Source organism: Schistocerca americana, chromosome 3 (assembly GCF_021461395.2).
Source record: "Schistocerca americana isolate TAMUIC-IGC-003095 chromosome 3, iqSchAmer2.1, whole genome shotgun sequence".
NCBI lineage: Eukaryota > Metazoa > Arthropoda > Insecta > Orthoptera > Acrididae > Schistocerca > Schistocerca americana.
The window spans coordinates 198416895-198441780 of NC_060121.1; positions in this window are offsets into that span (position 1 = coordinate 198416895).

The window sequence follows — 24886 nt, forward strand, 5'->3', positions numbered from 1 at the left end:
GTAGATGTAGATGTAGAACTACAACGAAACTGGGATGTCGAAAAGATGCAGTAAGGTATGGTTCCAAAGTATAAAGTACCAAATACCAAACTGAAAGAAAATTGTACAAAACCTTTATGGTTCGACGATCAGTGTAAGTAGATGTTGATAACCATCGTTCTTCGTATGGACCTGCCTCAGAGTAAGATCCAAATACTGCTCCAGACGACCCTCTACGCCACAGACTGAAGTGATGCAGCGATTTAATATCACAGTGGCCATATCTGGAAAACCATTTCGTATTTTATTTTGAATAATAAACCGTTTTCACCCGTTTGTATTTCTGCTGCCATATCAGTAAGACAAGTTCAAAGTATTATATTTCGCACAATAAACCATCTTCAGCCGCATGTACCTGCACATGTTATTTTGTAGTGTATTGGATTTCGAAAGGACGGAAAACAGTTTGCCACACGCCCCGTATGCTGCGGATACAGCTCAACCGTCGACTCAAACAGGTGCTAACTTCTTGCAGTGCTAATGCTTCGAGTAAAGAAAATGAGAGTCATTCGTCTCTCTATATTGTCCAGTGCTTACTGTCACTGCGAATAGCTGTTATATATGCATTATTACCAAACAGGCACTACTCTCGTATCAGCATGTTCTCTACGAGACTAAAGAAGAATCCACAGACCTTTTTCCCGCCTACCATTTACGTTACCCAGTGGCACCTCCCTTACATTCTTATTTCGACGAGGCATGACATACAGTTTCACCCATCCTACCGGTTACGTATTGGACATGTTATCCTTGTGGGCGTTACAATTTGGTAAAGAACCTATTTTGAGGAAATTGCAGCAGAAAAGTGAATTAGAAGCCACATGGTGACATCACCAGTTGGAGGACGTTCACATTGAGACCAGTGCACACGCTGCAGAAGATCTGGCAGTAGGTAATTCAGGGGTCCACATTAAAAAAATTCATAACTGTAAAATTATAGCAAACTGAATATGCGAATGAGTCTATGTGTGAATCTACCAATAGTACGAGGATATTTTGTTGTATTAAGAAAAGATTACGGACTGCAGTCTACTTTATGCCATAGTCTTTAATACAGCCGTAAAAGTAAACAGTAACAGTTAGACAAAAACTTTGCTGCCCATTCAAGGTGGTAAACTTCCAAACCGAACTTCATTATAAGCAATACGATTTGAAAAGAAGATAAACAGTATTAAAAATAATCAAGGTTGTTCGTGTGAAGGGTATTGTGTCACAACTTCACCAATCGACGTAACAGATTTTGATTGACAAATCTTTCGTACGATCGAGGCCGAAATTCATCATCCTTTAGGCTGAAGGGGGCAGAATATTGAGCAACCATAATTCAGCTGACGTTTTCAGGAGACAAATTTCTAATACGCATACATGCATGACTACAAACGAAAGGAGAAAATATTCAACACCTTTATAGCCTTTACAACTGCTGGTCTAAGTGGATTTAATTGTAATACTGTAACTCGTCTTCAATCGCCAAATGCAGTGTGATCCCTATGTAAAACCAATACACTTTCAACTTGCATACGCAATTGGTAGCTACATTAATGTTGATATCAACGAGTGTGTGATGTGTATATCATCAGTAAAGTATCTCAAACGCAGAATGCACAAAATTCTTGCTTTCGCTTGCAAGAAGTGTAGCGTAAGTTAAACTGACTGTACATGACACGCCGGCCGCGGTGGCCGTGCGGTTCTGGCGCTGCAGTCCGGAACCGCGAGGCTGCTACGGTCGCAGGTTCGAATCCTGCCTCGGGCATGGGTGTGTGTGATGTCCCTAGGTTAGTTAGGTTTAAGTAGTTCTAAGTTCTAGGGGACTTATGACCTAAGATGTTGAGTCCCACAGTGCTCAGAGCCATTTGTACATGACACATACTTACATGCTACACTAACCCGAAGGAATTGAGTGGGTATCTGTTACACGAGACCTAATTGCGATAGTTTTACCTATAATCCTACAAGTCTAGTATCGTGGTAAGTAGATGATGAGTGACAAAGTTACGTTAACTGCTGAAAATTGTTAACGCAGCCGTGGGTTGGTGGTAGCAAGGTGGTGCATGAACTGTGAGGTACGAACAAACTAACTCTTCTGGACTGTGTTGAGATGTGATGACGACGGCGACTCGAAAGAGCAGTAAATTTCAGAAGATATCTGTCAGGTTGAGAGACGCTGAAGTGTTTGTCGCACCATCCGGCTATTCTTGAAAGAGTTACATCTTATAGACAAACAACTTCGGAATCAGCTAAGTAAGTAGTAACTTTTACTTTCCTATAGTACGGAGCAGATAACGGATCAGTACGTGGTCACGAATTTCCCCATGTATCCTTTACTTCAGCTTGAAATTAACGAGAAACTGATCCTTTTCCGTAGTTAATCTCCATACATATGAACAGTACAACTGAGCACCACTCCAGACGTCACCTGATATGCTTGTTGAAGACAACAAACTACTCAATGTTGTGCGCAGCGCTGACAATAAATTAACTGAATGCAGAAACAACTAGATTTGAATGATTTAACTTACACTTAATGTAATAAACTTGTAAAGCAAACCTAAATATCGTTGAATCGAAGACTCTATGTTGGCAATCAGATTTCTGTCGATAGCGAAACTAATGATAGGACTGTTAAGTTCAAAACCACCAGAATTCAACATAACATAAAAATTACATATAATTATAGTAGATGACATTAGTATGCAGATACATGACGCAAATATTACGTTTAACATCGAAAACAGACTATATCAAATTTCATCTCTGCCGTATGTGACTGAAATATTTATGTTCCTACGGTAATTCGAAAATCATCATTAACTTATACCGGTGTAAGGATTTTCTGAGTCATCAGTTTTCTAACTGCTCTGATGCTAAGTCCTCCCTTGTGCCAGCCTCCACATATAAGGCTATTATTGCACCCTGCGTCCTCAATTATTTATTGGATGTATTTAAGTCTCAGTCTTCCACTATCATTTTATTCTACTTCGGCTCCCTCTAGTAGAATGGAACAACTTCCCTGATCTCTTAACATATGTCGTATCAAACCTGTACATTCTCGTCAGTGTTTTCTACTGTTCTATCTTTATAGATCCCGTGAAGAACCTACTTTTTTTTACATCGGTCTGTAGCGCCCCATCTCAAACGCTTATTTGCCAGTATATCCATCGTCCGTGATTGACTTGTGTACAATGCTGTGCTCAAAACGTACTTTCACAGATATTTATTCCTAAAATTAAAGCCGATATTCGATTTTTGAACACTTTTTTCGCCAGGAATGCACTTGTCACATACCCAACTCAACTTTTCGTGTCTTTGCTTCGTCTGTCGTACGTTATGTTGCTATGAAGGTAGCACTATTCCATCACCTTATTCATTTCTTGGTAGTCAGTACTGACGTTCAGTTTGTAGATAGCCAAATCTCTGCTACTCCTCATTGCATTCATCTCTCTTTGGTTTACTCTAAATTAATCTCCCGCCCCCATTAGACTTCGTTTTATTCACAACGTCCGCTGACGCTTCTTCACTTTCACTGCCGATAGCGAATTTCATCCTTGTCATCTTTTCGCTCTTTTCACGCTGGAATTTCCCACTGTTGAAACTTAAGTTCATTAGAACGAGTCTTACAATTTGCAGTGGAGTGTGTGCTGATATGAAACTTCCTGGCAGAAGAAAACTCAATGTCACACCGAGACTCGAAGTCGGGACCTTTCCCTTAAGTTTGTTACTGTCATTGATTATTCTACGTACAAACTGAAAAATAGTGGCGAAAGGCTGCGTCTCAGTCTTACACCCCTTTTACCATAATTAGAACATTGCCTTTTTTACTTTCTATTTTTATCGTTCCTCTTTAGTTTTTAGATGCGGTGTGTTCTCCTACCTTACCAAAAGCTTACATCTGTTTCTTCAGAATTTTAGGTATCTTGAACCATATTACACTGTGGAAAGTTTTTTTTAAGTCCAAGAATAGTATGAAAGTGAATTTAACTTCCTAAGTCTTGCTTCCTCCATTATCAGTCAGAACGGCCTCTCTGGTGTCACCTCGTCTCCTACAAGCAAACTGACAAATTCTCAATTTCCTCTTCCACTCTTCTGTATATTATTCTTGTCATCAACATAGATGTAGGAGACTGAAGGTAATTCTATGATAGTAGTCGTATTTCCCTGCCACTGGTATTTTCGGGACTCTTAAATCATGAAATAAAGCGTTCGTTTATTTCAACGTAAGTATAGACAATTTGCATTAAAATTACTTATCAGAAGAAAGTAATATTGTGAAGTGAGCTTAAGAAGTCCTTGTCGTCGACCACTAAAGAGATATGAGGAATACTGTCACACAAGTTTAATTTGTTCGACATTTCAGTTGGCATCTAACAATAAAAAGAGAATTATCACTGTTATTTTGAAATCGAAAGATACATTTCTAACAAGACACTATATTTTTCTGTTTTGTTCATGTATGCATGATCCGGCCACTTGAGAGTAGAGCCGAGTACTTTTCGAACAATGCCTCTGAATAGAAGTCGATGGTCATTTGTCGGGGCGACCCGTCAGGAAAAAACACGATGTCATATATGGACTCCATTTCCACGTCGTGACCCCGACGCGACGATGAGAGAATTTTGTTACAGTATTTTTTCATTACCGTTCTACTTTATCACATTACACACTGAAGTTAGACGTTGTCGGCATATAAATTATGCAAACTGCCCTTCCGTTACGCAGGAGGACGATTAATAAGTTCGTTGTCCTGAAAAAGGTTTGTAATACTGACGACGAATACGCAGATCGTTACTCCGAACTGTTATAGCCAGTTAACAGCGCATAAAAGATACCAATCACGTTTTAACGGTACGACCATCGCCATCTCGTACTGTTGTGGGATCATAAAACGGAAGCTTTACTACATGGTAATAGGTGGTACCTTCCAACGTTCGATTTTAAATAGAATTAAAGAGGTTGAGGTATCTACACCGAGAGCATTTCGGTGTCCACAGGTAGAGGCTCGACAGAGTGCAAGCTTGCTGCGAATCACAAAGAAATCAGCGCATAATTCTCATCATAACGAAATCGCCAGACATATAATTTAGGGAGCATCGCAGACGAGCATTACAAAGTATTTACTGATTACAATAAATGAACTGATGGATAATTTCGTGACCTCGACAAAGCTGGTCGTGGACAAGGCCTTTCCATGCGGGTAAGTTCTAATGGCAGATAACCGTGGCAAAATGTAAGAAGACCTACAGCGAATCGACACTCCGTGCATGTCGTCATGGTTGATGCTGAAAGTAAATAAATGTAACGTGGTTCACATATACAGAAGCAATGATAGACTAAACTATTGGCAGGCAGTCTCAGAGTAAACCAACAGCCGCAAAATGACAGGCACTAGTTTTGTAGACCGACATTTATTGGAACAGTAGTATAAAATTAATTTTGCCAAAAACTGAAATAAGTCTGAGATTGACTGGCATAATCCTCAAGATAATGTAACTCATTCACGAAAGGTGTGGCTTGCATGAAAGCTCTTCCACAGGTTCTTAGGTAATGCAGGTGACTGTCGGATGCTTTGGCACGTGAGGTTAAAAGACGACATAAAGAGGAGAGGTGTGTTTCTTCACGGGTCCATAAGATAACGCGAGATCGTTATGAAGTTTCTTATCAAAATGCCTTTATCATCACAAATCGGACTGTTGTTAAAATGTACAGAACATTCGTTTCAAACGTAAGGCAAAATGTAACTCCCTTGAGGCTTAGTTCGTTGATCGTAATGACACAAGAGCGTTCAGCGACAGAAACTAGTATTTACTGCAGAAAATTCCATTAAAGCGACGAAGAACGAATGCATTTACAATATCTACCTCCATAGCTTCTAATGCTGTGCGGAAAACCCCAGTTCGATTCTCGGTGCAGTCAGGGATTTTATCTTAGTGACAGGGCTGGAACAGAGTTTACACGTTTCGTTGAGCTAATGCAGGAGCTAAATAGTGGCTCCAAGGTCATGTCAATACGACATCCGATTACAACATTGGAAGAAAACGACACCACGGCCGGTTTGTGCTGAAAGTTGTAGAGAGCCATTATTCGGAGCTTCAGCTTAATTTCAATGTCGATAGGGAGTACGATTCCGAGTTTCGTGCCTACCAGCTGTGAAGAAAGTAAACACTAAGCCACTGCGAGCAAAATATAGAAACAGCAGGAAAGAACCGAGGCTGTACAACAACCGTACCACTAATATCTAAAATTTCTGCGCGCTTTTAACATCTGTTTTCAGTATCTTCCAAATGACGAAATGACGACGATCCACCAAACAGCCTGATGAATTTTACCTTGTAAATCCGTTTCTCTTCAAAAACGTGGGAGAATAACACTTTATAGGTGTAAGGGTCATTGTATTCGGCCATCCGAAGAGACTACTAGCATCCTGTAGAAAATTCGAGGAGAGAGATCGAGATACTGATTTCTGAAAAGATAAGAAAAAAGCACTGTGGTTCTTTCTAACGACACAAAAGGCTTTACCATAAATGAAAAACCCGAAAACTTGCATACTAGTTTCTTTTTTATAAGAACGTTATCATTATAAAATCATCGAAGCCTCGTGTGGAGGTTTACCGCACATCATTTGTGAATGGAGAAGGGTAAGGAGATGGAGGACGCAAGTGGGACCCAGAAAAAGAAGTGCTTTCCTGCATCTTTGAGTAGATATCTGGGTACATAATGAACTATTGTCTCAATTACACTGTGTCAGGCTAGTCTACATATACACACCAGAAGCCACCTTCCGTTGTTTGGCGGAGAGTACTTGGCATATGAATGCCACTTCCTGTCACGAGTGGCTCACGAGATGTGAGGGGTACACTTGTATGTGGAGCCCGATTTTGTAAAATATTTCACGCAAAATGACATGAAATTGATATAGCACGTAGAAGGGATTGTATCTTTGACACCACTGAACCAAAGATGTTGCCTGAGTGGCCAAATCGATTGTAATTAGAGACACACAGAGCGCACTAGCAGTTGCCGTTGCACTCTGTTAAAGGTATGATGCAAGAATTAAAGCTAGTGGCTAGCTGTAAGAACTGAGCTGTTGAAAGAATTGATTTTTCATTCGGAGTCAGAAAGAATTTAATGTGCCGGAATCAGAAAAGTATTAATGTTTGTAACTGCTTTAATGCGGGCAGCATTACACAGCGCTGAGACAATATCCAAAATTATCACTCAACATTTGCATGGTTATTCACTTATCTACTGGCATTATTTGTATAAAGCCGTTTTACGGCGGTCATTGTACTTCGCTGTGACAAGACAATATTTTCTCTGCCTACTGTGCAGAATACCATGATGACATCCGTTGCGACTCAAGAGCTAAGATAAATGTATTTCATCGTTTATGCGCGTAGGGAAATTTACCAGTTTATTGCACAGGGCCATAGAACTCGGCGCTAACGAGACTGAGTAAATTTCACAGGGATTGATTTGATTATGGGCTTTACATACTGGTATTCCAGATTTAGTTGTTTAATTTTTCTTTGGAATACTGTAAAACTGATTAAGCAAACCATTTGCTCAGCAACAGATTAAACAATAACTTTTCGTAAAACAAACATTGGGCAATTTATATCCAATAACAAACACGAATAATTTAGTAAAACTAAAACAACTTTACAATATCACTACCACTTCGTCACGAAAGGTTCACGAGAAACAGATTTGACTGTTTGTAAGCCGCCTGGTGAGTTTAAATATTTCTGAATTTAACTTCTTGATTCACTCATGAGATATAGGTAGGAGAAAGCAATATATAGTTTGTCGTAATGGACGCTCTTGTATAATTAGCAGTAAACCACACCTTGATGATAATCGTCTTTCTTGCAGCATCTGACAGTGGAGATGGCTTAGCATATCCGTAAAGCATGGGCTATTACTAAATAAACGTCCGAAGAAACACCCTAATCTTCTGTGGGTCTTCTCTGCTTTTCCCATAAACTGGTACGGATCCCAAACAGATAGGCAATATTCAAATATCCCACTCTGGCATCTGCTTTACCTGCGAGTTGTTTTAGGTGAGCGCAACATTTTAAATCGTTTCGCTCTCACACTGCTACATTTTTAATGGCTGAAATTCTTTCCACTAATATTCCCGTAGTTCTTTATTTTTCTGCTTTTGCGCAGTGTGTTACATTTATGATCATTCTCAACAGCCAGTCCAGTGCTGCAAGCGTAGGTCCCACACAGGCCTTGCCATTCCGCTACAGATTTATAGAGTTACCCGCGAAAAGCCTCATTCCACTCCCGACGTCATCGACTTGCTCATTCACATTCAAAATAATGGTCCAATAACACTGCATTAGGGTTCGCACTAAGTCACGTTTAAGTGTGAAGCTTTCTCTCTGTTGAATATTGTGTACTGTGTTGTGACTACTTGAAGCCCTTCACATCTGATATGATACTAAGTAGGCAGGTATTTTTTTTCTTTACGCGGCAGTGCGTATCTATGTCGAACGATTTCCAAGTCATGGAACGATGCATCCACCTTGGCGCGTGTATCTACTGGTTTTTGGATTCGTGGTAGAACAGAACGGGCTGAGTCACTCACGATCATTCTTTTCGGAACTCCGTGTTAATTCCAGCAGAGGAAGTTTTCGGCCCTAAGAAATGTCACAAAACGCGAGTAAAAGCGTGTAGTAAGAATGATTTGTGGTGTACGTACAAGAACATCATGTAGAAACCTGTTCTAGAAACATTTTATTCTAACCACTGCTTCTCAGTGTATTAATATCATTTTAAAATTTGTTCCAAGTAATATATCTCTGTTTCCGACCAATAACTCAATTCATAGTATCAATACTAGGAATAATATCATTCTACAGACCTAAATCACTTACCTTGTTCCAAAAACGAACACAGTATTCAGGAACTCAAATTATCAATAAATTCCCAGCAACGAATAAAAATTTGGCTTCAGATAAAGCACAGTGTAAACCGAGTTTTAAAGCCTTTTTGATAGACAACTCCTATCTCCACAGGTGAATATCTTAACAGGGACCTCCCTAAGTAAAAATGTCTCTTAGATTTCAGTTTTGACGGCACCTTGTTGCAACCGTCAATATTTATTAATGTTTCATTCTGGCGGTGTAGTAATTCTGTAAATATTAGCGGTTCCTGTCTACTGTAACATATTCACTTATTTTGTCAATCTCCTGACAGATGATCTGGGTAGTGAGTATTATATTGAAATGTTTTATATCTTTATGTTATACTTTCTGACTTGTTCCACACCCACAAAAATCATCTCATTTTTGTGTGTCTCTTGAACGAAAACTGAATCTAATGTAACATGTTTTATGATTCTACAACAGACAGACGACTGAGATATTCAACTATAAGTTTGTGAACCTGTTCGATGACCAGTTTTGAAAGCGGGATTGACCTGCGCTTTTTTCTGATCACTGGGAATCATTCTCTGGGATAGAGACCTGTGGCACACGGTTGATAGAAGAGGAGCTAGTTATTTCGTACACTCTAGGCAGAAACGTTTTGCTGTCCTTTTAGGTCGAATTACCTCTCCTCTGATGACTGGATTCAGTTCCCTTTCTGTCTCATCGTCAATAATTTCGATACATGTCATTTTGACGTTCTAGCGGCGATTTAAATGAAGAAGTACAGTGCGACATTCCTCAGAGAAGAAGTTTAGGAGGAAACGTTTAATATTTCGCCCTTCTCTTCATCATCCTTTATTTCGATGCCAATACGTTCACAGAGTGTTTGGACTGTTGGCTTTGATCCATTTACTAAGACTGAAACTCTTAGGATTATTCGCCAAAGAATTTTCTTTCGTGTTCTTTGAATAATTCGGGCTTGGCTATGCTAACGCTAATTTGTCTTTGTTCGGTTTTTGTTCGTCTGTGAGGCTTTGGCAGTGGACTCTCTTTGCTTTCGTAGCAGCTATCTAACACAAGCGTCGGTACAGGTTAAGAGGCATTCCTGGCCAAGAGATATCTACTAGTATCTAACATAGGCCTTAATTTGTGGAGGAAATTTCTGAAAATGTACGTTTGGAGCACAGATTGTATGGTAGTGAAACATGGGCTGTGGGAAAACCGGAAGAGAAAAGAATCGAGGCATTTGAAGTGTGGTGTCATAGACGAATGTTGAAAGTAAGGTGGACTGGAAAGGTAAGGAATGACACGATTCTTCGCAGAATCGGAGAGGAAGTTATTATACATGGAAAACACTGACAAGTAGAGTGGACAGGATGACATATGTTAAGAAATCAGAGAATGGCTTCCGTTGCAGCTGTAGAAGGCAAAAACTGTAGAGGAAGATAGAGATTGGAATATACCCTTATAATAATTGAGAACGTTGGCTGCAAATGCTACTCTGACATGAACGAATTCGTGGAGGGCCGCATCAAGCCAAAGAGTGATGACACGAAAAAAAAGGGAAATCGTGTGAACTTTTAACGGGAGTTTAGCCCTTAGGGCTACCCTCGTCATGGAGACTGACTGTGTAGGACTACTGACGAACGAATTTGCAGAGAACCATGTGTTATCAACGACGGGCAATAATGTCGCGAACCTTCGGAAGTGCGTTATTCCTGTCTGGGTAACACAGTGCTGGAGTACGCCAGTACGAGAACAGCTGTAGACAAAGACAGAAAAGTTGCAGAGAAATATTCGAGCTCAGTTCCAGAAGAACGTGTAGACCAGGAAATATAAATATTGAAAAGGCATCCATCCACAATGGGAAACGTGCTATGATCAACAATATATCCAAACTTAATGGACGTATATTAAGACTGCTACAGCATGCGACGGTGGAACCAACATTTAAATTATTCTGAAACAACGATCACCCTTCATCGTAGATAGAATCCAGGCAACTCGTGTAGTAAGGAAGAAATGGAAACTGGTGACTACGTTAGTTCGCCCACCTCATGGAGCACTCACGACGTGTCAAAATAACAGACAGAGAGACTAGACAAAATGAACGGGACAGAGGATCGATATGACTCTAAGAAACACCCATTAGACGGCTGTTTTCCGTTTCTCGAATGCACCGAAGGTATGTGTCAGCATTTGGGCAGCTCGAGGAAAACATAGGTCGTGCCACATGCCGATAGGCTGACTTTATGCCCAGAGTAAAGGAGAGCACGTTAATTATGTTTGCGAAAGGTACCAGCCACGCGTAGATTTAGATCAGATTGTAGCAGTCGGTGAAAAGTGTTGGATCTACAGCAAGCTGTAGGTTAGTTAAGTTTCATATCTCCTATTACATTATCATGAATGAGGGTCTGCTAGAAGAAGTATATTTTCTGATGGAGAACTGTAAGAGGTACTGGCTTGAATAATGAAAATTTTAGATGTTCACCTTACCGTAAAAAAAAGACTCTAGACACAGCGAAGATAAATTGACTTTTGCTGGTCATAAACTTCGACATCGGTCTGCTCTGTCGATCCTTGTGTACAGAATGAAGTGCAGTGGTACAAATGACTTAGACATGGCCATATCCAGAAAGAGTGTGGCAGCAGTGTACGATGCTCAAAATGTGCAGGATCACACAAAATAACTTAAAGCTCTTACGATGGTATTATTGAACGCGCCTATTGTCAGGACCCGCAGGTCATAATTACACTATATGCATCAAGCAGATGCGTCACGAGTAAAGCAAGGCGCATTACAATATGACCATAGAACAGGCACTGTTGTTGGCAAACGGTGCTTAATGCTCAAAACGGCTGTTATCCTTCAACCAGTGATTTGTGCTTCTAACATTCCGCCACTGCAGTATGGCTTCTCGGAGCCTCTCACAGACACTCCACCTGCTATTGCCTGCTGCCTCGCCGCTGCCACCGGCGTGTTATTTCAGCGCTGTTCCACAAACACCGCCACAGATGACAGAGTGTGAACCCAGGCTTCAGCTCTTCGCTACCGATGTCTCCCTCGAAGACGCTATCACGCCTGCCACTGGGAGGGAGGTGCAAGGTCATCTCTGTCGTCTTCCAAATGCAAAAGCTCTCACGTAAGGTCGGGGGCTGAGCTCTCAATCCACTACCAGCGGCGGGGATTACTTACATCACGAAGTTATTTGACGTTATTCTCAGACAGAAGCATTATGCTCAAGCTTAGATACATCCAACTGTGGTGGCCGTGCTGAAGGCTGGGAAAGACAGGAAGGATCCTACAAGTATACCTCCATTAAACTATTAGTAAGCCCCGCGAGAGTATCTTCCTTGCACCTGCATATGGAGCAAGACGTCGAATTACCTTACGAGGAATTCGGCTTCCGCCAACAGTACTCAGTCACTCACTGATTTGTTGGTTATCCTAGCTTTTAACGACTTAGAGGATTGTGTGGCCTTACTTTTGAGTGTGTCAAAGGCGTTTGACAGCGATTGTCACTGTGGACGGCTGTATAAGGTTGTCGTGCAGGGCGTCACCCCAGCGTTTGTCAAACCACTTACCAATTATTTTCAGCATCGTACCTTCATCGATCGTGCTGGGCTGGGGATGTATGCCGAAAAGAACACGAAGTACAGAGTGCCGCAGGTTTCAATTTTAGATCGACTGCTGTATATAGCCTACACTGCACACCTCCCGAAGTCGCCGAGAATCATTAGTGCCATGTACGCCGTTGACAAAGCGCTTCTCATATGCAGCAGGTGGCCGATGTTCAACACAACCAGCTTGAAGAACGATATGTGAACTGGAGGGTCGGTTTTATTGTTGTTAAAGTCAAGACACGTTGTTGCTGTTGTGGTCTTCAGTCCTGAGACTGGTTTGATGCAGCTCTCCATGCTACCCTACCCTGTGCAAGCTTCTTCATCTCCCAGTACATACTACAACCCACATCCTTCTGAATCTGCTTAGTGTATTCATCTCTTGGTCTCCCTCTATGATTTTTAACCCTCCACGCTGCCCTCCAATGCTAAATTTGTGATCCCTTGATGCCTCAGAACATGTCCTACCAACCGGTTCCTTCTTTTTGTCAAGTTGTGCCACAAACTCCTTTTCTACCCAATTATATTCAATACTTCATCATTAGTTATGTGATCTACCCATCTAATCATCAGCATTCTTCTGTAGCACCACGTTTCGAAAGTTTCTATTCTCCTCTGGTCCAAACTATTTACCGTCCACGTTTCACTTCCATACATGGCTACACTCCATACAAACACTTTCAGAAACGACTTCCTGACACTTAAATCCATATTCGATGTTAACAAATTTCTCTTCTTCAGAAACGATTTCCTTGCCATTGCCAGTCTACATTTTATATCTTCTCTACTTCGACCATCATCAGTTATTTTGCTCCCCAAATAGCAAAACTCCTTTACTACTTTAAGTATCTCATTTCCTAATCTAATTCACTCAGCATCACCCGACTTAATTCGACCACATTCCATTATCCTCCCTTTGCTTTTGTTGATGTTCATCTTATATCCCCCTTTCAAGACACTGTCCATTCCGTCATCGGCGAACCTCAAAGTTTTTATTTCTTCTCTATGGATTTTTATACCTACTCCGAATTTTTCTTTTGTTTCCTTTACTGCTTGCTCAATATACAGATTGAAAAACATCGGGGAGAGGCTACAACCCTGTCTCACTGCCTTCCCAACCACTGCTTCCCTTTCATGCCCCTCGACTCTTATAACTGCCACCTGGTTTCTGTACCAATTGTAAATAGCCTTTCGCTCCCTGAATTTTACCCCTGCCACATTTAGAATTTGAAAGAGTATTCCAATCTACATTGTCAAAATCTTTCTCTAAGTCTACAAATGCTGGAAACGTAGGTTTTCCTTTCCTTAATCTTTCTTCTGATGTAAGTCGTAGGGTCAGTACTGCCTCACGTGTTCCAACATTTCTACGGAATCCAAACTGATCTTCCCCGAGGTCGGCTTCTACCAGTTTTTCCATTCGTCTGTAAAGACTTCGCGTTAGTATTTTGCAGCTGTGACTTATTAAACTGATAGTTCGGTAATTTTCACATCTGTCAACACCTTTTTTCTTTGGGATTGCAATTATTATATTCTTCTTGAAGTCTGAGGGGATTTCGCCTGTCTCATACATATTGCTCACCAGATGGCAGAGTCAGGACTGGCTCTCCCAAGGGCGTCCGTAGTTCTAATGGAATGTTGTCTACTCCTGGGGCCTTGTTTCGACTCAGGTCTTTCAGTGCTCTGTCAAACTCTTCACGCAGTATCGTATCTCCCATTTCATCTTCATCTACATCCTCTTCCATTTCCATAATATTGTCCTCAAGTACATCGTTCTTGTATAGACCCTCTATATACTCCTTCCACCTTTCTGCTTTCCCTTCTTTGCTTAGAACTGGGTTTCCTTCCGAGCCCTTGATATTCACACATGTGGTTCTCTTTTCTCCAAAGGTCTCTTTAATTTTGCTGTAGGCAGTATCTATATTATCCCTAGTGAGGTAAGCCTCTACAGCCTTACATTTGTCCTCAAGCCATCCCTGCTTAGCCATTTTGCACTTCCTGTCGATCTCATTTGTGAGACGACTGTATTCCTTTTTGCCTGCTTCATTTACTGCATTTTTATATTTTCTCCTTGCATCAATTAATTTCAATATTTCTTTAGTTACCCAAGGAGTTCTACTAGCCCTCATCTTTTTACCTACTTGATCCTCTGCTGCCTTCACTACTTCATCCCTCAGAGTTACCCATTCTTCTTCAACCGTACTTCTTTCCCCCATTCCTGTCAATTGTTCCCTTATCCTCTCCCTGAAAAACTGTACAACCTCTGGTTCGTTCAGTTTATCCAGGTCCCATCTCCTTAAATTCCCACCTTTTTGCAAAAATGGTTCAAATGGCTCTGAGCACTATGGGACTCAACTGCTGTGGTCATAAGTCCCCTAGAACTTAGAACTACTTAAACCTAACTAACCTAAGGACATCACACATATCCATGCCCGAGGCAGGATTCGAACCTGCGACCGTAGCGGTCGTGCGGTACCTTCCTGCAGTTTCTTCAGTTTTAATCTACAGTTCATAACCAATAGATTGTGGTCAGAGTCCACATCTCCCCTTGGAAATGTCTTGCAATTTAAAACCTGGTTCCTAAATCTTTGTCTTACCATTATATAATCTATCTGATACCTTCTAGTTTCTCCAGGATTCTTTCATGTATACAACCTTCTTTCATGATTCTTGAACCAAGTGTTTCCTATGATTAAGTTATGCTCTGTGCAAAACTCTACCAGACGGCTTCCTCTTTCATTTCTTAGCCCCAATCCATATTCACCTACTATGTTTCTTTCTCTCCCTTTTCCTATTCTCGAATTCCAGTCACCCATGACTATTAAATTTCCGTCTCCCTTCACTACGTGAATAATTTCTTTTATCTCATCATACATTTCTTCAATTTCGTGAACATCTGCAGAGCTAGTTGGCATATAAACTTGTACTAGTGTAGTAGGCGTGGGCTTCGTGTCTATCTTGGCCACAATAATGCGTTCACAATGCTGTTTGTAGTAGCTTACCCGCACACCTATTTTTTTATTCATTATTAAACCTACTCCTGCATTATCCCTATTTGATTTTGTGTTTATAACCCTGTATTCACCTGACCAAAAGTCGTCTTCCTCCTGCCACCAAACTTCGCTAATTCCCACTATATCTAACTTTAACCTATCCGTTTCCCTTTTTAAATTTTCTAATCTACCTACCCCGTTGTGGGATCTGACGTTCCACGCTCCGATCCGTAGAACGCCAGTTTTCTTTTTCCTGATAACGACGTCCTCTTGAGTAGTCCCCGCCCGGAGATCCGAATTCCGGACTATTTTACCTCAGGAATTTTTTACCCAAGAGGACGCCATCATCATTTATCCATACAGTAAAGCTGCATGCCCTCGGGAAAAATTACGGCCGTAGTTTCCCCTTGCTTTCAGCCGTTCGCAGTATCAGCACAGCAAGTCCGTTTTGGTTAATGTTGCAAGGCCAGGTCAGTCAATCATCCAGACTGTTGCCCCTGCAACTACTGAAAAGGCTGCTGCCTCTCTTCAGGAACCACACGTTTGTCTGGCCTCTCAACAGATACCCCTCCGTTGTGGTTGCACCTACGGTACGGCCATCTGTATGGCTAAGGTACGCAAGCCTCCCCACCAACGGCAAGGTCCATGATCGTGACGAAAAGTCGCCCGCCAGTGGTCGCCAATGTAGTGCTCTTCTGCTTTCTCACGTGGAAGGAGTAAATTATACACGCACCTTAGCAAATAACCCCGAGTCTTGGCATGCTATATCCACTGGTTCCAAGATATTTCTCTGTCGGTCAATTGCGGTCTCAATATCGTCTTAGCTTGTCGTAAACTGAAGCAGTACAGGGAAATGGAGCTCCTAGGCGACTTTTGCGTGTGCCCTACCACTGTCCAGCACACAACCTGTATGATGTGGCTGGCGAGCCCCACGTCCTTGATACTTATCAGCTCGTGCAAATAATACCCTACCACCAAGCCACGACTTTCCCAGAACCCCCTCATCGACCAATCCGGGAAACGGAATGACGACGAAGATCACTAGAAGCGGCCAACAGCGCTATTCCATCTGTAGGCAGCGCACACCGATGTTGAATTATCCTCAATACGGCTTGCAAGGACTGAGGAATAAGTAGGTTCTGCGCAGCAGTGGAGAAGAAGGAAATACGTGGAAAACACTGGCAAGGAGAAGGGACAGGATGATAGGACATCTGTAGACGTAAGGGAATGACTTCCATGGTACTAGAGGGAACTGTAGAGAGCAAACTGCAGAGGAAAAGACAGGAATCCAGCAAATAACTGTCGACATATGTGTTAATTTGTGATGAAGTGGTGGGCACAGGAGAGGAATCAGTGGCGGACGACATCAAACCAGTCAGAAGACAGATGACTCAAAAAAGAATATGTCACATACTCCTGTACTCGGATCGACACCAAACACAAGAGAGGCCTAATCCAATATCACACCTCAAGATTGCCGTGAGTTAATATTTCGATAAACTTGTTATCGATTTGCTGTCCCGACAAGAAGACACATGCCTGTCAGCCGACCACGGACAAAGAACAGAGTAATCCATGCCACCATGCTGCAGAACCACGTGTGTGATCCTACTCTAGCAGTTTCAGTGCAGGTGCCACGGACTCATCCAGCCCCATACTTCACCCAACCCAACAACAGCCAGTACCGGAAGTATGAAGTACTGTTATGTCAGCAGCATTTGGTACCTGATGCTAGTGGTACGGTCTACACATTCCTACACACCATATAGGACATCATACATTAACGTAATGTCGTCATTTCTTAGTGCAAACCTTACTGACAGTTTACGCTCTGAATAGAAAGGATGAGTCAGGTGCAATTCCAAAGCACAAAGATAAATCTCCTTAATGTCATATAAAATGATGGCCCCTAAATTCTGGAAAAGTTAAAATCCAGGATGTATTCTCATTCCACTGGCAAGTGTTCGTTTGCTATATGTCTAATAGTTTTCGTGCAGTAGTCTTCGGACACGCCATGGATACTCATAAATAATACATTAGTGCCTATCCTTAAAAAGCAGTTCAGATGGTCACCATCCTTGTCAGTCTCCTTATACTAGTATACATTATCACAGTTTTGCCAATAAGGAGAATAAGGTTCCACTCTGCATCTCCAGCATTGAGATTAAAATGGCACTTCCTACGTGTAATGGTGTCTAAGTAGGAATTGTATTCTTAGCGTGGAGTTGCTCGGACGGAGAGCTGTAATCACTCTTTACATTTCCACGTGCATTGAGATCGAGGATTTAGTAGTGGCGAACAATGACCTCGGAGCCGGTAATTGCGCTGATGGTAACTCGCCGTTAATGCCAGCCGCACCGCGTGCTGTGCTGCCCAGCTGTCCGGCGTAAATCAGATCGCTATCGCCAGGCTGCACAAAGTGTAATTAAAGCGGGAAACGCAGAACGCTGATAACGTACCTGTAGTGACACCACCATGTTGTCTGACTCCCGTCGTTAACCCTGTATGTTTCCGTATTCATGTTGCCAATACTGAGAAGTGGTAGAGGTGGACAAATGTTTCAACATGATATAAGGAGCCCTGAACCGAAAGTGACTTACCCGAAAATCAATATGCGAAATGTGTTGTTCGTCGTTGTATCGTCACCTACCCGTGGAACAGGAGATTCTATAAATAGTTATTTGTGCTGTGTAATTAGTTATTCAGTTACGTACATACGTACAAATGTACTAACGTTGTTGGATTGCAAACCCGACACGCATGGGTACAGGCGGAAAACTCATGTGCTGTGTTCCCGGTGGCGGGATGTGTCCGCTAACGTGATCAGTCTTGAAATAAATAGACGGTAACATTTAACAACCTTGACTACGATTGTTTTCAATAAAATATTCTTTCCCTTTGTATTCATTATTTTTAAATTTGGCTTCCATAGCAGTTTTCAAACGATTGTGCTTAGTGTGTATCAGGAGTATCAGTTTAATATAAATAGAACCTCTTTGCTGGCAATATATCGTGAAAAACTGGAAGACTAATGCGACAGCACCACATAACGCGAGTTCTCCACCCATCTACCTAAGTAAGAACTTTATTACGGACAGTAGAAAAAGTCCTAGGTCTCAAAGATGATGGGTTGTACTAAGTACGGTGTGAATGTGGGAAACTTTTACTGCACAAACGACTGCATAACTGAAGACAGATTTATGGAACGTGACAGCAACACCAGCAATAGCGGAACATTGCAATGAAACTGGAGATAAAATTCAGTCGTCCGTTGCAAATATATTATTACTACGCTTTACTGGTTTCAACAGATTAGTCATCAGAAGCCTAAAGAAATTAGGGATAATGTAAATCTCTGTATGTTGGCTATACACATATATGGAGTATAGGAAGTACAGTACAGAAACTAACGTAGTACTTGTTTAGCATAAGTCAGCCTGAAGTCAAAAGCAAGTCTGCCTTTCCTAAGAGTGTATGCTGAGTCTGTCCTTCCGACAATCATAGTGTCTTGAACTTCAGCCTACTCTTCATCACTACTATATTGTGATCTGAGTCTATATCTGCTCCTGGGTACGCCTTACAGTCCAGTATCTGATTTCGGAATCTTTGTCTGACCATGATGTAATCTAATTTAAATCTTCCCGTATCTCCTGGCCTTTTCCAAGTATACCTCCCCCTGTTGTGATTCTTGAACAGGGTATTCGCTATTACTAGCTCAAACTTGTTACAGAACTCAATTAGTCTTTCTCCTCTTTCATTCCTCGTCCCAAGCCCATATTCTCCTGTAACCTTTTCTTCTACTCCTTCCCCTACAACTGCATTCCAGTCGCCCATGACTGTTAGATTTTCGTCCCCCTTTACATACTGCATTACCCTTTCAATATCCTCATACACTCTCTCTATCTGTTCATCTTCAACTTGCGACGTCGGCATGTACACCTGAACTATAGTTGTCGGTGTTGGTCTGCTGTCGATTCTGATTAGAACAACCCGGTCCCTGAACTGTTCACAGTAACACATCCTCTGCCCTACCTTCCAATTCATAACGAATCCTACACCTGCTATACCATTTTCTGCTGCTGTTGATATTACCCGATACTCATCTGACCAGAAATCCTTGTCTTCCTTCCACTTCACTTCACTGACCCCTACTATATCTAGATTGAGCCTTTGCATTTCCCTTTCCAGATTTTCTAGTTTCCCTACCACGTTCAAGCTTCTGACATTCCACACCCCGACTCGTACATCGTTATCCTTTCGTTGATTATTCAGTTTTTTTCTCATGGTAACATCCCCCTTGACAGTTCCTTCCCGGAGATCCGAATGGGGGACTATTCCGGAATCTTTTGCCAATGGAGAGATCATCATGACACTTCTTCAATTTCAGGCCACATGTCCTGTGGATACACGTTACGTGTCTTTAATGCAGTGGTTTCCATTGTCTTCTGCATCCTCATGTCGTTGATCATGGCTGATTCTTCCGCCTTTAGGGGCAATTTCCCACCCCTAGGACAAGAGAGTCCCCTGAACCTCTATCCGCTCCTCCGCCCTCTTTGACAAGGCCGTTGGCAGAATGAGGCTGACTTCTTATGCCGGAAGTCTTCGGCCGCCAATGCTGATTACTTATCTAAATTTAAGCAGTGGCGGGGATCGAAACAGGGACCGAAGACGTTTTGATTATGAATCAAAGACGGTCGATGCGAGTAGTACTCCGAGGTGAATAGGTGGGCGTAGGAGAGGAATTCTTGAGTTGCCACATTGCAACCAGTCAGAAGACTGTTGATCCCAAAAGGTTAAAGAATCGATCTATGTGAATCGACAGTGAGTTCATGGTGCAGTGTAACTACTGGTTTATATGCCTGCTGTACAAAGCAAACACAGTGTAGTGCAAGTCTTTTCATGACTGTGTTACCAATTTACGCTGATTCAGTGGCCTTTAACTACAATGTGTCACGAAACTGCTCGCATTATTGACTTAGAGATTATTCTGTTTTAAACCTGTTTGGCTACAACGGATGTTTGCGTACTGCTACTATGTGAACAACCGGGACTGCCGAATGTGGATGTTGCTTTATACAACAGCTTGTAAATCAGATAGTAGTTTAATAGCATCCGTCGAGGGACAGCTAATCATATTGAAGAACAAAGTGAAGCAAAATCAAAGCAGTAGGTAAGTGTAATATCACATCAACACTAGATGGAACTGGATGTGCATTTCTTTCCCATAACTGATACGCTTCCTTAATGACTTAAACATTACCATACGTTTATAAAGCTCTGTAATTGCGTGTTCATAGTGTGAATAATGTGGATTTATCTTGCTGTCATGTTGTTAGGGTAACCACTACTGTTATTTGTCATTATCTTCCATCGGACCATACTGTCTACTAATCACATAATTAGGTACTGTACTGGGAAGACTGTTACTCACGCAGTCTGTTTGAGTGATATTTTGATAATGTTTAGGATGATTAGATGATGAGTATGCAAACTTATCCCAAGATACTCCTCTCGAAAGGAACCCATCAAATAGGTAGATCGACATCCACAAAAGCATGTAAGTAATTCCATTAGACTCTGTTAGGGTCTTTGGATCACAGTTCACAATAATTACGCATCTTCTCTCAGTCATAAGCAGTCTGATGTCGCTTTTTATGCCCATTTCTTGCGAGAAAAATTGTAGCAGATGTGCTTGGTGACAGTTCGCCTCTACTGTCGAAGCCGCGCGGGATTAGCCGAGCGGTCTGAGGCGCTGCTGTCGTGGTCTTTGCGGCTGGCCCCGGCGGAGATTTGAGTCCTGCCTCGGGCATTGATGTGGGTGTTTGTCCTTAGATTAATTTAGGTTAAGTAGTGTGTAAGCTTAGGAACTGATGACCTTAGCAGTTAAGTCCCATACGATTAAAAAAAAAAAATCTGCTGTCGAAAATCGCTGATTGACTAAAATTGATGGACTCGTGTAAGGAGCCTGACATTACGTAATAATTAGAATAACGAATACATAGACTATGGTATACTACCTATTGGCGATATAAAGAAATACTGTAATACTTTGTAGGCTTTCAGCAAATGAAAGAAAGGCGATGAACATTTCTTATTCTATGCGTCAAGGAGAAATATTTTGACGAACTTCCTATCCATTACAGTCAGGTGGGGGGTCAGCTGAAAACAACAAGTAGGAAATGTCTCATCGAAACATTTCTCGAAAACGAAGCTGCAACTCGGTTGGCAGTCAGAAGATTTTATCTGGGGAATCCATAGAAAAATCTACACTCTCAAAGACGTAGGTATCCTCTCAACTTTCTCCAGTATCCAATTGTCATCATTTTCTAACAGAGATTGCCCACAGTGATAACTATATGTCTCTCTAGCTAAATAACTTCAAATTCTGTGCACTGCAACGGAAATGCAAGTCCGCATATTGTGTTCATTATCAGTACTGTACTTGTAACATAGTCATCATTTATAGTAAACGAACGCAAAATATGCAGACGGTTTCCTAAGAGCTGCAGTTGTTTCAAGGAATGGGTATTCACACCTATAACGGTCTCAAATGTGTGGAACTGATATTTCAGACATGAAAAGACTTCCTCTACACTGTGTTTGCTTTGTGCGACAGGCGTATCAACCTGTAGTTACACTGGACCATGAACTCACTATCGCATCACATAAGTCGATTCTTTTACTTTTTTGGGTCAACAGTCTTCTGACTGGTTTGCAATGCGGCGCCTCAAGAATTCCTCAGCTGTGCCCACCTCTTCATCTCAGATAAGCACTCGCATCCAGCGTTCGCGGTTTTATAATAGTTATCTTTCCCTACAATTTTTACCATCTGAAGATCCCTCAAGTACAATAGACGTTACTCCATGATTCCTCAACACATGTCCCATCATCCTGCCCCGTCTTCCTATCGGTGCCTTCCTCTGTAGCACAATCTTTCAAACAGTTCTCTATTTTCCCACTTTCTACGGGGCATAATTTCCTCCCATACAATACTGTGCTCCATGCGTACATGTGAAATGTGTGTGTTTGGTTTTCAAGAGCACGGCAATTATGATACGTTTATTTTAATCTTGTGCCAAACAAGCAGAGCCCAATGCCTGTCCGTTATTTTTAATTTCATTCTCTTCATCCTAGATTTCTTGAACAGAATTACCGGTCTCGGCTACACCATAGCCATCTTCAGTATCTACAACAAAGAAAAATAAACATTACTGTATACTACTACAACACAGCAAAGAGAATGGATGGACGATATGGTATAAAAACGATCACTGGACTACGCATGCTTCATCGGGAGGTATATATACCGTGGCCGTTGATGAGGGCAGAAAGTACAGATAATTTAGATAATTCAATTGTACAAAGTAATTAAAACAAGGTTCATTTAATAATGCTTTTCTTTAAACTTTTCTGATTTGTGTTTGAGTAAACAAAAGAAGAATATATTAAACCATTTGATAAATCAGTTTGCCCTCCGATGGTTTAAGGCTGACCAGAATTAAACAATATATTCAAGAAATAACAATCTATTTCAGAAAAATGTATATTTTTTGTAGTGACTACGTACTATGGACGGGACCGGGAGCCGGAATTGAATGACAACTGTACGGTTCCATCAACGGTTCACCCAGTACGTTTACAATGCATAGCGGTGAACGGCAGATTGTATTGTAGCAGCACGGGCGGAAGAGTCGCTAAAGCATCGCTTCAAATAGGCGACTTCGCCCATCAGTTGACTGTTGGTAGGTTAACAAACTTCGTGGAAACGCTTTTGTTTGAGAAGGCTAACATGGGCCATGGCAAAGAATCCCGCCCGATATGACAGAGAAATATCTATACGGAAATAGATCTTAGCATAGTCAGTGGAGACGATTAGGCCACTACGCAGCATCTGAATGAAGAGAAAACAATAAGGGAACGAAAATGCAAACGTAAGTGGTGTGCGGAAGTTGGCACTGTGAAACGCCACCAATGGATGGAGTGGAAGTTACCAGCCCTCATAATGAGTAAGTTTAGAAGTTCCTATACATGGCGAAAATGTGAGAGCATACTGGGGGATGGCTAATGCAGTTGGCACATAAGGAGAAAACGTGACCTTAATTTTGGAGAGGTGAAGGAGAAAATTATGTGTTACAGATGTCCAAGACTGAACTTTCTAATATAATAAGTGGAAGACAAAACAGCTGCTCAGATACGATGCCTTGGTTCACAAACTAACAAATGCCACCAGTAATCAATATTGCTAACAGTCCAGCAGACACGGTTATGTATATTACAAGTGGTCAGCTTTTCATCCACAGATAAAGTGTTAAATCAGTTCCACGTCATGTATCTGAGTGCGAGGCACACACCGTCCAGAGCCAGTAAGGACTATAGATGCAAATAACTTGCAAGCGCAATACGTTTCATCACTTTAACAACGGTTTGAACTTCATTTATGCCATTATGTGATGAAAAGTACTCCGGTGATATCACTGGGCGACTAAATTAAGTCAGTTTCAAAGAGTGTTTTACTCCCTAAGTCAAGTATGATTACATAGGGAATCTCCATCAGCACTTGATGTCGCTCAACACTACGTGATAGCCAAACACTTATGTGAATCGTTTCAGTCAAGTTGAAGTTAGAAAGTTAATATGTTTGTGGGTGAGATAGTAAATATTTCCTTTTATCGTAAGCATTTCAACCAACCCGTTTACTTTTCTTCTTCTTTCCGCGTGAGTTAAGCACTCGCTTGTTGCGCCCTCTTGGTCGAAGTAATTATTCGTTCCACCCTTTCCTCGCTCTTTCTGAAGATCTTCTGTTTGCTGTGAAATGAACCGTAATTTTTTCTTATATGTCGTCTTCGGTTGTTTTGGCATAGTCCTTCTAATTGTTTCGGTATTCCCCAGTCTGCTCATTTCAGGTTTTCACTCCTGTACTTCTCTGCTGTCAGCATTACTTCACCTGCCGAATAGTGTTCACATATCTAACCTTCTCTGGAATCATAACTGCTATGCTTCGTACATTTTTTTTGTTACAGTTCATATCTCACTTCCATACATCACGGTGGGTACTGACATGGTTTTGTAGTTTCCTTCCTTCCTTTATTTCTGCGGGTGCTATAGATTTTCCAATTGACGTAATTCAGTGTTCCTACTATAGATTTTGTGTCAATTTCTGTTATTAATGATACAGTATTTCCTAAGAAGTGGACGAGATTTAAGTCATTTTATTTCCTGATCATTTATTATTTCACTGGGTCTATGCTCCTGGCCCCTGAATGCCATTACTTTTGTTTCCTTTGAAAGAGAGTAATAAGTCGTATAATATATCTGCTGTGGATAAAACACGAGGAATGTATGTTCGCCATCAACGGAAGCAAT